The sequence below is a fragment of the Xenia sp. Carnegie-2017 genome, unplaced genomic scaffold (assembly GCF_021976095.1).
Source record: "Xenia sp. Carnegie-2017 unplaced genomic scaffold, XeniaSp_v1 HiC_scaffold_8, whole genome shotgun sequence".
Taxonomy (NCBI): domain Eukaryota; kingdom Metazoa; phylum Cnidaria; class Anthozoa; order Malacalcyonacea; family Xeniidae; genus Xenia; species Xenia sp. Carnegie-2017.
The window spans coordinates 145722-162132 of NW_025813548.1; the positions used below are offsets into that span (position 1 = coordinate 145722).

The 16411-nt window shown below is 38.9% G+C and overlaps 1 long non-coding RNA gene across 1 annotated transcript; it reads left to right on the top strand.

Moving 5' to 3' along the window:
* Positions 1 to 4557: 4557 nt before the first annotated feature.
* Positions 4558 to 4743, top strand: LOC124459362. Its single transcript, XR_006953584.1, has 2 exons — positions 4558 to 4589; positions 4682 to 4743. It is a non-coding gene; the product is annotated as an uncharacterized LOC124459362 (long non-coding RNA).
* The last annotated feature ends 11668 nt before the right edge of the window (positions 4744 to 16411 follow it).

The following is a 16411-nucleotide window of genomic DNA, read 5'->3' on the forward strand; positions in this document are numbered from 1 at the left end:
CGTAAAATTGCGAAGCTCATTCGCATTTCTTGTTATTTAATGTAAATTTGCTTACTGAAAGCACTCTTTTTATATTGCTGTGATGGATGTGTTTTATTATGCTTTGCGAAATATCAAATGATCAAATTTCTTGCACTATTTGCATAATTTCAAAGCGTTGCTATTACATCATGCCTCAGGAATGTGACTAACAGGAATTTATCCTAAAATGGTCGCAACTTTTAAAAACGTCGCTATCAATTGTAATATGAAACAACATTTTCAATTTAATCTGAAAACGCAAAGTGACAAAGTCACAAACTAATACACACTGCATACGTTAACGATGGCGAAGCAAAAGACTGTAGAAAATTGGGAGGGAGATTTAAACGTTAAATTGATCAAAAGTCTTAGTACAGATAAGAAAAAAGTAGAAGCGTTAAAATGTTCTGCCTGTGTGGAATTCTCCTCAAATTTCTTCAATAGCTGGTTTTTCGCAAGCATGGATAGATGGGACAACATCTGTCAAATTAGATAGCTTGAAAAAACATGTCCAAGGTAAAGCACATCAACATGCAAAACGTCTTTTTGATCAGAAGTCCTTGGGCGAAACTTTGGCGCACAAGTTGTTGAACGATCTCCAATGGAAGGTTTGATCAAAATGGCAGAGATTGACAGGAAAGTAATGATTACTCGTTTCAACACTGCCTACTATTTTAGCCACTGAAAGACCCTATAGCGATAGTGAGGGCATCATTACGTTAAACGAAATGAACGGAATGATTCGCAGTTCAAATTCCGAAAAGAGCGTGCTATGGCAAACATCACTGATTCAATTGCTGACTCCAAGCAGAAGCTGATGTCTGAATTGAAGAAAACACGCTATTTTTCTTTGTTGACCGACGGCAGCACTGACAAAGGCGTTTCTGAACAGGAAGTTTGTATCTCCTTTTATAAGCAGTGAAGGTAAATGCAATACACCGAACTGAATTATTTCGATTCTTGTCTTTAGATGCGTTATTTTATTTTTTCAATGGACAGGTATCCCTCAAATGAGTTTTAGCAATTGAATCACCTACATCAACAAGTGCAGATGGCAGAAGATGATACAGGATTGCTTTTCGGTTTCACATGAACAATTTCCCAAGACAACTGGCAGCGCTAAACGTGGATGGAGCTTCGGTAAATTTGGGTAGCATAAACGGACTTGCAGCCAAACTTCGCAAAGACTCACCATGGCTGCTTACTATTCATTGCTTCAATCATCGCCTTGAACTGGCTGTTAAAGACGCATTTAAAGGAACAGGTATGGTGTCACAACAGTTAGACACTTCTTTGTTTAAGATGTTGAATTTCAGAATAATGTGTTCGTAATATATACATTACTCATTTAATCAGAATTTGACGAAGTGGATGAGCTCCTGACTAAATTGTATTACTTGTACCAAAAAGTCGGCAAAGCGCTATCGCGAATTGAAGGATTCAGCGAGATTTTCGAAAGAGCGCAAAGCCAGCCAAAGCCTTTGGAACGAGATGGATCACCCACAAGTTGAAAGCCATGGAGACCTTTGTTGCCAATTATGGCGCATACATGCTACACATTGAGTCATTGTCCCAAACAGATTCGGTGCCAGCAAAAGAAGAACTGAAGGGTTTTGTCAAAATGGACGTATGCAAAGTATCCTATGCTGATGACAGTATACATTGACATTTTGACGCCTTTGAAGGTAATTAGTATAACGCTTCAATGTTCAGATTTGCTGTCTCGTCACAACGCATATATAATCTGGTGCAAAATTAAGAGTTGTGACTTTTATTTTTAGGTTCTTAGCCTGGGATTCCAAGGAAGACACGCTGTTAAAGCGGTGAAGCGCATTAATGAATTTAGTGGACTATGGTCAAACTAAAATTGATCAATAAATGCGTTCAGGACGACTCGAACTTATTACGGTTTTTGAAGGAGTGCGAAGCACAACGTCCGACGACGGTAATTGATGAATGAGTCCCTGACTTTACGTACGCTTGAAATGTTTTACACAGTAGAACCTCACCAACCTTTGACAAAACGTCAAAAAATTACCAAGCATCAAGTGGAAGAACTTGAAGACGATGAAGATGAAGCAGGTACTTTTAAATGTTATAATTAGTGTTTTGTAAATGTAATACTTTATCGTAACATTGCCTTTTCGCTTTTCTGAAGATTTTCTTACCAAATAAAGCTGAAAGGGTTTAATGCGTCCCGGAGAAAATAACGAAAACTTATGAAAAAATGATTAATGCAGTGTCTAGGAGTGTGCAAGGAAGATTTGAAGAGTTCCGAGAAAGTGTGGTGTTTAAAAATCACCAGTCATATTGGACTTTGCAATGTGGCCAGGAGGACAAGCACTTAAGCGGTATGGCGACAGGCAATTTTAAGACTGAGGAGTTTTAAGGCTTTACTTGTTCAGAATGGATGCAACATTGACAAAGTCGTCTCAGAATGGAATCGTTTGAAGGTTTGAATAGTAAATGCATCGTTTTCCTTTCGTATTATACAGTTGGATAACTGAATATTTCTGCTAGTGCCACGTCAAAAGCTACATAGTTGGAGCAGAAAAAAGAAAAATATGTAATGCGCAAAGCATCTGGGAAAATGTTATAATGCAAAAAATTGCATGTACCATATAATTGAATTGTTGCTCATAACACCATTCACGAATGCCAAGGTGGAGCGTTTATTTAGCCGAATGAACAGAATTAAGACAACTCTGCGAAATCGTTTGAGTACACAACGACTCGACGCTCAGCTAAGAATTGGTGAAGAAAGGATGCCTGCTGCAATTCGATGCGGAGGAAGCTCTCAATATTGGCTATAGCAAAAGATTAGACGCCCAAATGGTGCAAAACCACGAAAGTATCCAGCAGAAAGGCAATCAAAGTCAGCGTCATCGTTGTTGTGATATTGTGACGCTTTCCGATTTGGAAGAGAACGAATGCGAGGATTTTAGTTTATAGTTTTAAAATTAATAAAATATTGGCGCAATCATGTGCATTGTAAAAAGCGAGAGAAGAAATCAGAAGAGGGATCGATCGGAACGGGGTCGGTAGGAACTTATTCGAAAAAAAGCGCGAAGCAATTTTTGCGATAGTCGGACCTTGTCCTCAACTCAATGCTCAACTCTATCCTCTCTGTCATTAAATTAAACCAAGAACAAGTACACCTCCTCCCTCCTCCTGAATATGATAAAGTATGAGATAATTTGTGTCGTTCTTCTTGCATACTAACTAATCATGACACAGTCTTGATTGTCATTCAACTCAATAAATGTTGAAAAACACAGTGCAAGAGTGTGTAAATACGACATTTAAATGTAAGAGAGTTCTCCGATCATGATACGGGGATTCCCGGCTGCTAGACTAGGCCTACCACGCATGCGCAATATTTCCGCCAAAACTTGAAATGTGATACAAAACATTCAAAACCTACGGTGAACGTTGAATATTTACTTGGCACTTGGTGTGTATGATTTTAAAGAGCAATAAACGTCTGAATTCAAGTTTAAAAGCTTGAAACATTTGGGAACTTTCTACATCAAACAAAGTTTATCGACAATTTCAAGTTGCTTCGTCTCTGGATTAGTAGGTTGCAATGATGAAACGTATTTAATTTGAACGATGGAACTTTACTTTTTAATTATATTAGTTCAATGTTGTTATCTTCATTTAATTTTTACATGATGTACTTTAACTGTATTTGAGTGATTTCACTACATATCAGATTATGAAATATAATTGAAACCTTTAGATATTCTCCATCATTTATAAGGAATCAAATATGTAGAAACATGATACATTAGAAGTTTTAAAGGTTTTATGACATCATCTATGCACAGCTTATTTACTGTGAATGCTCGTTTTAACGCCGCGGCTCTTATTAGTTCCCTTATGTTCGCCGTCCATAAGCGGCGGCAAAACAAACACTGTACTAAAAAAATATATAAAAGCTCATATTGTGTGACAATTTATGCGGGGGGGGGGGGCAAGATTGATAATTGAAGGAGAAGGTATTTATATATTGGTATGTTTCTTTTGTTTAATTCATACCCACAATTGATTTCAATAGAAGCTACTAAGGTAGGACATGCATATATGAATATTTGCCCCCCCCAAAAAAATTATCGAGCTTGCGCCACCTGTGTTACGAGAAATAAATCTCTTTTCACACATAGAGACAATTGTATGGTGGAGGCTGCTAATCTTGATTTCATTTTTGATAGTATCTGACAAACCTCGTTTACACGATAGAACAGCTTCAACGGTAATGGTGTTTCAGTTTCGTCTGAAGCGTATGAAATGATCGACATGTTTTTCTCTGCTGTTGTATAAATCAACAAAGTTACAAGTTCATTACGATTTTGAACAAAAACTATTTTTGAGATAAACATTACATCTCCAACAATTTGCTTTAAAAAGATTTCGTGCAAGCGTAGGACACGTCGTTCCCTGGGAATTTCTTTAGTAATTTTCAATTTTGACTGTAAGAAGTATAGTTTTTTAAAAATGAAATTGCTTTCTTATAGTTTTAAAACAACATTAAAACTGAAGTCATGAAGAAATTTGCAAATAAACAGGTATGTTTTAGAAAATGGATAAAAGGAAAGGATGAGCGCTAAGTAAACATTTTCACATTTTTTGGATGAATTTCAATCAAACGTTTTTACAGGTTTCTTCTAAAACAATCGGTAATTCGTCAACGTCAAAACCCAAGGTCAACGATGTAAATGACAAAAAAACTAAATCCATCATTAAAAGAAAATCCATCAAATATAATGTAAAGCTCTGAAAAAACTTCTTTAAGACGATCATTAAGAAAGCCATCCAAAAGATTTATACAGTGGAAGATGTGCCTGATGATGATCTTAACATTTTTAAAGTACTTTACTTTTAGTGTAGAGTCATGAATATTTTAAACATCAGTTCATTACTGTGATTTGATATTTGCTTTAAAATTGTGACCAATGCAGTTGTTTTAACGATGGAGAACTTTTTCAAACAAATTTCATTGCTTTGAAGTACATCAATGGAATTATGTATGATCATTCAGTTCTTTATCCTGTGATGTAATTCTAACTTTTCTTTTTAGTTGGAGGTCACAGCTGTAGACACTGTGGAAGGATGTATACTTATCCCGATTATTTAGAGAAACATTTAAAACGATGTCCAATGCTTGTTTGTACGAATCCCTGGGAATGTCCACGTTGTGGTCGAAAGTACAGTAGTGAAGACTATCTAAATGTTCACATGAAAAATGAATGCGGAAAAAATCCACCATTAAAACGACATGTGAGGGTTCAAACAGGAGAGGAACCTTATCATTGCAAACATTGTGGTAAAACATTTAGACAGCTTTCTAAATTGAATAAACATGTTAGGATACATACTGGAGACAAACCTTACCAATGTGAAAATTGTGGTAAAAGATTTACACAGCTTGGTACCTTAAAACGTCATGGTATGATACATACAGGAGAGAAACCTTATAAATGTGAACATTGTGAAAAAGATTTACACAGCTGGTAACTTAAAAAGACGTGATACATACTGGAGAGAAACCTTTTCACTGTGAACATTGTTTTAAAACATTTTCACAGAATTCTGAATTGAATAAACACGTTAGGATACATACAGGAGAGAAACCTTATAAATGTAAACATTGTGGTAAAACATTTACCCACAATAGTGCCTTCAATAAACACCTTAGGATACATACAGGAGAGAAACCTGCTCAATGTGAACATTGTGGTAAAACATTTACCCACAATAGTGCCTTGAATAGACACGTTAGGATACATACAGGAGAGAAACCTTATGAATGTGAAGATTGTGGTAAAACATTTTCACAGAATTGTGATTTGAATAAACACCTTAGGATACATACAGGAGAGAAACCTTATCAATGTCAACACTGTGGTAAAACATTTACACAGCTTTGTAACCAAAAAGTCACGTAATGATACATACTGGAGAGAAACCTTATCAATGTGAACATTGTGGTAAAAGATTTAATAAGTCTAATAATTTTAAAACACACATGAGGATACACACAAGAAAAACCTTATCAATGTGAACATTTTGGTAAAACGTTTAATAAGAAGAGTAACTTGAAACAACACGGTACGCGAACGGTGATTGCTAGATGTGTACTTCAAAATAAGATTCCGCTGGGAGACTGGTGCGAGTTTGCAATATCTTCGGAAAAACGAGAGCATCACGAGTATACCGTGTTCTTTTGAAGGATGTCCTTTTGTTATAATGCAATGCGCCATTTTAAAATTTTGCGGGAAAACAATTAATGAACACCACGCATATAGGCTATAGTTCGTCATTATAAACTTATGAAAATTTACTATCTTTGTAATGTAAATTTTTCAACGAATTAATGTCAATGAATAAAATTTGGGACTGCTGTGACGGCCACAGGGCTGCCGTGCAAAGCCTGTCTGATGTAATGCCGCTTATCGTGAAATACGAAGTTGAGACAAACAGCAAGTTCATTGTCTACTACGGTGATAAGAGCTTTGGATCAAAAGGTAATTAGCTCAACAGTTTAATACATCGTCAATTTAATAAAATTAATTTAGTGGCAGTTGAAAAAGCTGAAATGTACAAAATTAATTGCATAAAAAAGTAGTAAATAGCATACTAATAAATTAAGAGCACTTTACTACTATAAATAAAGAGACACAACGCTCTGGTAATCGTTTCTTCTTGCGCTTAATTTAATCGTAATATTACGCTTTTTAAAAACAGCACAACCAGAAATTTACATTGATATAAGACGTCCCCGGTTGTAAATTTTAATCATTAACATATTCAGATGTTAGAAAGACAACGTAAAGTTTACTGGGAAAGGAAGAATGAAGCGTTACAAGGGCCTATTATCCCATTTGACGGAATACCTTTTGTGCATGTCGGAGATAAATTTTATGGTGCCACCAAAGGAAAAGACAAAATGAAAAATCTAAGCTAAAGAAGAAGAAAAATCAGCAGCGACAGGTAGTCAATGACTAGATTACTGTAATAAGAATGATAGTTTGCGTCCTCTAAAATGTTGCTAAGACATCTCGTTGCCTTTTCACCTTGTGTATTCCTGCACAATGTATAATCTGCGCTAATAAAAATGCAGCCAACTATACAATATTTTACGTCTTCCTTGTATTTATAAAGAATGTTAAATTTATACATTTTTAGGTTACAGACCACTGCTACAATTCTACGCGAAGATTGTTTGCTCAAACGACAAAGAAAAACAATGCCCAGCTTTAATCTATATAACGCAAATTGCAAAATTCCTAGAATGAAGGTTTGTTAAACACTATAAAATGAAGACAAAATAATATATAATTATAAAACTTGTGCGTAAAAGGACATCTTTAGTTGGACAAGGACAGTATCTTCTTCAGAAGAAGAACAGCAAAGCAATTACATGAGACAATGAAAACTGGCACAATTAAGAGCAGCGACATCGAGATGCACTATGTCGTGAAGTTTCCTCGCCCTTCAGAACACAAAAATCACATAACTGGAATGGTAAAATTTGTTTAAAAAGAGATTAGCTATAGCTAAAAATTTTTGTAAAAGTTTTACACCTTGCAGGCATAAGAAGACCATTGGATCCAGTGATAGTGGAGAAGCTAGCAGAGCTGGCCCGCGACGGTGTTCACTCAGTATGCGAAGCACGTAGATATCTTGAGTTATTTGTAAATGGTGAACTATTCAAGGGGTGTAAACTTCCAGATAAACTTAGCAGGCGATTTTATCCTACGAACAAGGATATCTATAACCATCTTTACAAAGGAAAGCCGAACCATTTTTCTTCCAATGATCAAAAGAACTTGGAAGAGCTTATTAAAAAATGGAAGTTTGAAAATCGCAAGATTTCTTCTGTTTCGTCCTCACTCCGGCAAACCATGTGCAGAGGAGTCAACAGAGAACAATGATAACACCATCTCAAACGAAGATACAGAGGAATCGTTAGAGATGGACACAAGCTTTTAATTTTCTGTCATCAAACGAAATATCAGAAACACCTCCTAGGAAAGTATGGCAATCAAATGTGCTTACTCGATGCCACCTATAGAACAACGAAGTATGATCTCACTTTATTTCTTGTGTGTGAGAACAAATGTATGTTACCAAGTTGTTGGATCATTTATCATACAGTTCGAAAATCAAATGTATACAGGAAGCGTTGATGGTGTTTAAGGAGTGGAATGCTGATATATGGAAGCCTTCTCGTTTTATGGTAGATTTCGCCGAAGAAGAAATTCAAGCACTCGAAACAACCTCCAGGTATGCAACATACAACAGATTTGCATCGTGGTTTTAAAACTCCACGATAACGCTTTAAACATTTGAATTCCCCGATAAACTTTATACGTGTATGAATATGTTGTCGCATTTTTGCCATAATTCTAATCGCATGCAGACCAAAAGTTAAAAATCGAACATTGAAAAATGCTAAAATAAACATAGTTGGTGTCGTTAGAGAAAAGTAGTTATTTCATTACATAAAAACACATTATGTAAAATAGATGCGGAAGTACTTCTTTGTGATTTTCATCGAGAGAAATCGTGGCAGGAGTGGACGTCAAAATAGATAATGGTGTTTTCAGAATAAACAGGAAATTCTAAATCTACTACGCAATATTGCACATGCTGCGTCTGAACAATGTCAAAAGTCAATGAACGCCCTGACAGAAAGCATATTTTGGAAAGAAAATCTCAAAATGAGAAACTGGTTTGGTGGAAAGTGGCGCTGCCATAATTATTAAACTAAATATAGCGATGGAATCAACGTTGATAGAAAAGCGATACTATTAATGAAGTAGTCTAAATTAATTTTGCTATTTTCGAAGGAGACCCTTTTATAAAATTATAAAATTTTACTAGGCAATTTTGTAAACCAAATCTCAGGGCTTATATCGTTGTATTATTTCATAATCTCAAATAAAATACTATGTACTAGCAGAACATGCAAAATATACTGTATTGATCGTTTTCTTACAGAGATGGTGTCAAGCGTATCGGACAGGAGATTTCATTTGTGCAGTGAACACGAACAATGGCATTGAAAGACAGAATAAGGCATTCAAATATAGTACCTCCATGAGAATAAAGGGTGCTCCTTAAGTGATATGCTGACAGCACTTGTTGATCGGTTTCTCCCAAATACCTTCAAAATAAAATTTTTATACTTCACAATACTATAATGATTCTATGTTTTATAACGAAAAATACCAGTTTTGAAGGAAAAATTCGTTTCGTAGGGTTTTGTTGTGTGACACAGGCCCTTCTTTTGAAAAACAACTGCTTAATTAACAAATTATTGAAAGGTGTGATTAGGCTAACTACAGCAGCACTTACTGTGACTTTAGTCATCTTTGGATTCTAATAAGATGTAATAATATTCGTGAGTGACGTTTTCCTTCTACATTTTAGATATGCTGAGCTAAATGTTAAATGTCACGAAGGTTACCGTGCTTATAATGAGGAACTTCCAAATTTCTGCACAACAGACCTGCCAGAATGGTGTCTCATATTATGAAGCGTTGGGATAGTGACATTAGCAAAGACATGGTCCACATGGTGTCCCCAGGGGTCTTTGAGTAAAAAGTCAACAGGGAAGGAGCACCATATCGTACTTTTGGTGATGAACAAACGCTTCCAAACTGCACCTGCGTAGACTGGAGACACAACAAACTTTGTGCAAACACTTCTGTGCTTGCATAAGAGCTTTCAGAGTGGAAATGGGATAGACTCAGCCCACTTTATCGAGAAAATCCACTTTTCATCTAGATAACACCATAGTTCAGCAGATAACTCGCTCAAAATATTCCTAGTAAAAAAACAGCAGAATTCACCTCAACACATTAAGAATGAAGCGTGCCAAATGATGCTGATGATTTTGCTCCTCTTCCACCGAAAAGACATATGGTAAAAATGCTCTATCTCAAATGTAGAAATCTAATGAAAGAACTATCCAGCTTGACATTTCTTATAGATGACAAACAACAACTATTGTCTCTTACCAATGGTCTTAATACATTGCTAGAAGAAGCACGACTCTGCACCACAGGAAGCAGGAATAATTCTTCAAGATTCACTACCAAAACAAGTCTAAAAAATGACAAAATCAAAAATAGTCAAAAGAAGCAAACAGAGTTAAGTCAATTAATATTAGATCTATGAAGTCCAAACGTACACTAGATGGGGACAGGAGGCGTGCAGAAATAATGAAAAAAATTATAAAGTACATATACCAATACCTTCTGGTAAGGCTGTGAAAGGTCACTTGGGACCTAATGTAATTGACCTCAGCTCGCCTAATAAACGGCTTTGCGAAAATCTTTCAAGACCACAGCCTTGGCTACATGTTTCAAATATAAATTTATCTCTGGTTGATAAAACATACTTAGTTCAGGAGATCTAATGAGCGACAAACACATCAATGCAGCACAAATTCTTCTTAAAACCAATTCCCAGAAGCATGTGGCCTAATGGATACACTGATAGGTATCAAACCAACAGTGGGGAAGGTTTACCAAAATAAAACAGTTCAATGACTAACATGTCCCAGCTTCATAATCTTCCAGGTCATTGTATCGCAGTCAAATGGACAATCAGTGATCTACGACTCTCTGTATCCTGGGATGACATCCACTCACCATGCAATTGGTATACTTATACAAGTATAGCAAAGGAGGTCTACTGCTAGTAAAACTCAGGTGCTGTCAAAAGCAAGCAGGATTTGTAGATGTGGTCTTTTGCCATAGCTAATGCAGTTTCTCTTGCTAATGGAATTCATCCTGGAGCAGTCATTTTCCAACAGAGCCAGATCGTCAACATCTAAAACAGTGTCTGGAAAAACAGCTCACAATGTTCCCACATGAAGTAAACAAAGAGTCTTGTCATATTCTGGAAAGGTCAACAATGATAAAATGCTGAAGGACTGTTCATGATGTACATTTTTATAAAATCAGTAGTGGATCTAGGGTAAGGAAAAATAAGTTATGGGCAATATTTTTCAATTCGAAGTACCTTTATAACAATGGCTTTGTTTAGGAATTTTTCAAGGTTAAATGAAACCAATTGATGGACTGTTTCAATGTATTTTCCTAGATCCACCACTATATATATAAAAAATAATCATGCATGAGACATAATGAAAGGCCATAGAAAAGCACATTTGGATTATGGGACATTGCACAATTATGGTTAAAATTATGGATAAGTATATTGCTATACACAGGTTATGTTTCTCTCTTCACATGTTGCAGTGATGATAATCAGGGTGGGAAACAGACAAAGTGTTGCATCAGCCATCAGAGAAAAAATAGTGTCTGGTCTTAATTAATACCATAGGGTACTGTTCTCAAATGCCATATCATGCAATCATAAACTGATTTAATGTAAATAAATTTGTAGTAGACTATATTGCTACCTAATAAACTGTTGATGTGTCAACCGGCTCAACCCGTCATGAATTTCGTTTGTTAAAGGTTACCTGAATTCGACGTATATCTTTGTATATCTCGCAGTCTCATATGTTTGTATCTCATAGTCGTATATATATGTACATATATATTAATGAGTGAATATTCCTGGATGTATTTTGTATATCTTGATGGTGGCTTCAATTATATGAGTATTAGAATTATTCAATGCATATATATTTTTGCGATTCTTACCATGAGGAGAATGAATTTCTAGCATACTGGTTCAATTCAGGGGGTGGGGGCGGTGTTAGGGTGGTACCTCTGTACCTGGGCAGCCGCATGCATTGTGCATGGCTCAGGTGGCCTCACCGTGGCTCATATGGCTCCAAGTAGTTGCTTGTGCACGGCAACAGCCATCCCCATTGGTCCTCGGCTGGACGGCGTGAGCAGGGCTGCACTCTGGATTCTCCAGGGTGGCGGGTGCATTCATCTCACCCAAGTGCATGAAGACCTTCCGGCTGAAGGCCGATGACTGTGGCAGGTACCTGTTGTCATGGTCAAGAAAAGTCGGCGACTAATCTGGCTCACCATTGCCTATGGCGATGGAAGGACGATCGGACACCCTGACAATACAAAAACAACAACTGTCTAAAAGCCCAGGCACTATCTGGAGTCTTGTGACCATCTGACACCTGCTTCCAGCAAACCCCTGCGTGGGAAAGTCTTTGCTCAAGACTAAAAGGCTAAAGGAAGGTGAACCTCAAACAACTCACTACGGAGATGGGACCCCGTAAAGGCAACCATGTTCAGTCAACGACAACTGGATTGGCAGTCCCTGCAGTGGAGTATGTGTTGCCAGCACGTCTGACTTGTTCTTGCCCGCTGGAGAACAGCAGTGCCCCACCGAGAGGTGTCCTGGTAGCAAAAGCCAGTGCCACTTAACATTTTGCATGCAGTTCTATGGAAATGAATAAGGAAGCTAGACATTGCCGGCTCGAACGTCGCCCGGGTTACCAAGGTTCGCGCTGGTCCGCTCCGCTCCGCGACCAGTGAGAAGTAAGCTGGGACGCAAGGTGGACCGCAAGGAAGACATCAAGAAACATCTGAGACTCGCAGGATGGAACGACGAGGACGCTGCTTGATCGACCTGGATCTAAACGACCGGAAAGGCAAACAGCGCTAGCAGCAAAGGGAGTTGTCAAGGTACAGCATCGACATTAGCGCTGGTGAAACCTGGCAAAGTGGCAGCTTGTTGACCGGGATACACCTTTTCTGGAAGGTGGAAGAAGGGAGAAAGAAGAGACTGGTTGGTTTTGCTATAAAACCAATTGCCCAGAAGTTGGAACAAGAACCGGTAGCTGTAAGCGACAGAATAATCACTCCGCCTTCCTCCTCTGCAGGGACGGTGGGCTACTGGTAATTGTCCCCCGACCATGACTAACCCTGATGAGATAAAGGAAGATTTCTCAGAAGTTGAAGGCTATCAGAAGCCCAGCACCGATAAGCTCATTAGCCGGGAGACTTAAATGCCAGAGTTGGAGATGAAGAAGGAAAACTGGCCTGGTATTGGGACATTATGGTGGGCGAAGTGCAACACCAATGGAAGAACTCCTCCTAGCCTTGTGCTCTGAATATGGTCTGGTGATAACCAACACTGTTTCAAGCATAAGCCACACCCACAAGACGACATGGATGCACCAGGAGTCTAAGCACTGGCACCTCATCTTCGATCACTAGGCAGAGAGACCAGAGGGACCTGGTCAACACAGAGCATTTAGAGGGCTGATTGCAACACAGATCATAACATGGTGCTGCAAAATCGCCTTCTCTACTAAGGAAACAGAGTCAAAGAAAACTGGAGGACAGCACAGGTACAATCTCAACGTGGCCAGACTGAAGTGTGACTGTGTGCAAAGAGACTTTCAGAGAAGTATGACAACATCACTACAGGAGGCACAACAGGAGACTCGGATGTTGTAGGGAAGTGGAGACGTTAAGGGATACAGTATTTAATACAGCAAAATCCTAGGCAGACCAGAAACGCAAGCACCAGGACTGGTTTGACAGAAACAGACGAGGAGCTAAACAGACTATTAGAGGAGGGAACCAGCAAAGCAAGACTGACTGTAAACACCAGGTCTAGAGCAAACCTTGCATCAGCACGCAGCAAACTACAGAAGTACCTGAAGAAGTCTCCAGTGGTGGAGACCAAAGCAGAGGAACTGCAGCACGCCGCAGCAGAAATGACATGAAATCCTTCTATGGAGGTCTTGAAAGTATGTAGCCCAAAAAAGAGACTGCCCAACTGCTCGCTCTTGATGGAGAGACTGTGTTGACAGACAACAAGAAGATACTGGAAAAGATTTGCTCAGCACTTCGACCAGTTGTTAAATCTGCCTGGAAACGTGGATAGTGCTTCTCTTGAGCATCATAACGTCCAACAGTCCACGTACTGGATGAGCCCCAAGATGGACCCATTCTGAAGGCGATGCAGCAACTAAGGAAAGCAAAGCTCCTGGATGTTGTGGGATACCTGCAGAAATATGGTATGGTGGTACAACACTCAAAGAGAGGCTGCTAGATGTGATCGGAGATATCTGGATAGGAGAAAGATTCCACAAGATTGGGCGCGAATATAGTCCCTATATTCAAGAAAGGCAGTCGTAAAGAGTGCGGCAACTATCGCGGCATTTCTCTACTCTCAATCGCTGGGAAGGTGATGGCTCGAATACTCCTCAATCGTCTGAACGAAATGATAAGTCCCAGAGTAATTCCTGAGACCCAGAGTGGTTTCGGATGGGCGGAGTACCACTGGATGATATTCAGCCATGCGGGTTCAGGAGAAATGCACTGGACAGTTGCCCCTCTATGCAGTTTTCATGGACTTTACTAAGGCCTTTGACACTGTCCAGAGGCGGCATTGACGTACTGAAAAAGTTTGGCTGCACGGATAAGATTATCAATCTCGTGAAAGCGTTTCACGAATGCTTCAAAGTCACTCGTGGGAGCGACTGCTCTGAGGGATTCGCTGTCTCAACAGGGGTAAAGCAAGGGTGTGTGCTGGCTCCGACACTGTTCTCATTCTACCTGGCTGCCATGCTGGAGGTTGCCTTCGAGGACACAAGGGAAGGTATCTACATCCAGACTAGACATGATGGGAACCTATTCAACGCCTCACACTTCAAAGCTAAGACGCACAACACGTCAGCTTTCAGAGATATGCTTTTGCAGACGACTGTGCTCTGGTTGCACACAGTGCAGCAGAGATGCAGGCATTGGTGAACAAATTGCACAAGCTGCCGCTATGTTTAGCCTCAAGATAAACATCAAAAGACTGAGTGCCTCTACGCCAGTAAAGCTTCTCCTCCCCAAAACCCTGTGCAATCACCATAGACGGACAGCCTCTTGTCCAGACCACAGACTTCAACTACCTGGGTAGTACAATCTCCAGCAATGCTAAGATTGAAAAGGAGCTGAGGAACAGAATGGGAAGGGCGGTGCAGCGTTCAGGCAACTAAACGATCGGCTATGGCAAAATAAGCGTCGACCAGAGTTAAAGCCAAAGGTCTATCAGGCGGTGGTGCTGACAACACTCCTTTATGGAGCGGAGGCATGGACAATCTACAGGCTTCAAGTGAAGAAACTGAGTGCGTATATGATGAGACAACTGCGGGACATTCTGAAGATATCATGGCGGGACAAGATCGCAAATGCTAAGATTCTCCGTCTGACTGACCTGCCACACATGGCTGACATGCTGATTCAGAATTTAAGATGGATTGGTCATGTCCATCGTATGGAGAGATCGTTTACGCCAGCTATTGTACAGTCAACTAGTAGAAGAAACGAGCCGAAGGCCGACCTCGACTCGACTCAAAGATGTCATGAAACGAAATAAAGAGGAGAGACATCAACGTGACAACCTGGAAGCAACTGGCTGATAACAGACCGGCCTGGACCAATTCCATCCAACCTCGTTCATTCCGACTGCCTTGATGATGATGATGATTCAATCAAATACCAACAACTTCATCACTCTCACTAAACTATTCTCATTGATAATAGGTTTACACAGGGTTTATCGCTCTATCTTTGTTCGTTATTCGTGATTTTCCGAAGATATTGCAAAACTTCCTTCTTCCATCTTCGGCCTGTCCTTATATCCATTCCATTGTATATGACTTACATTATTTATTATTTTTCCTGTCCTGTCCTTCATCTTCCATTTCTGAACACTCATGTTCCTGTCACTCAGGATTTTCATCCATTTTACAGTCCTTTAAATAATTTTTTCTTGAACAGGAACTAAAGTTACAGTTCTTCAAAGGTATGCTGTATTATATTCATCTGCTTCTGTCTTCTTCAAACATATCGTCTTTTGATAGCCATATTTCTTGATTCTTTAGGGTTTTGCAAAGATTTGCATGTGTCCCTACAATTGTTGCATTTGAGTATGATCCTGACAATGCTCTCTCACAACTTATCCCAAAGTCGAGGAATGGTACATAATATTATTGTATTTTGTAGGTTTACAATATTGTTTTCATTTGCACTTTCTTCATTCATTGTGTCAGAAATAAATGTTTGTGCGGTATGGGATCTTGTGTTATGTTACTATCACTGATTATAAAGTAAATGGTTTGAACCTGGGAGTATCGTTACATGTTTGTAAATGTAGATCGTCCAGGTTGGTATAGTCCTGAGAATGACTGCTTTTTGTCATTTGACTCTCAAGATGACTACCGCTAAGGTTGTCAGAAACGTCAGTCAACAACAACAAAACAGTCCTTCTCAGGACTATACCAACCTGAACGATCTCCATTTACAAACATATCACTGATTATGTCAATCTTAGTTCTGAAATGATGGAAACCATTAAATTTGCAGGCCGAAAAGTGAATATGCTGTTGGAAGAGGATGAATGTATGTAAAAGGAACAATTACAATATTTCAAA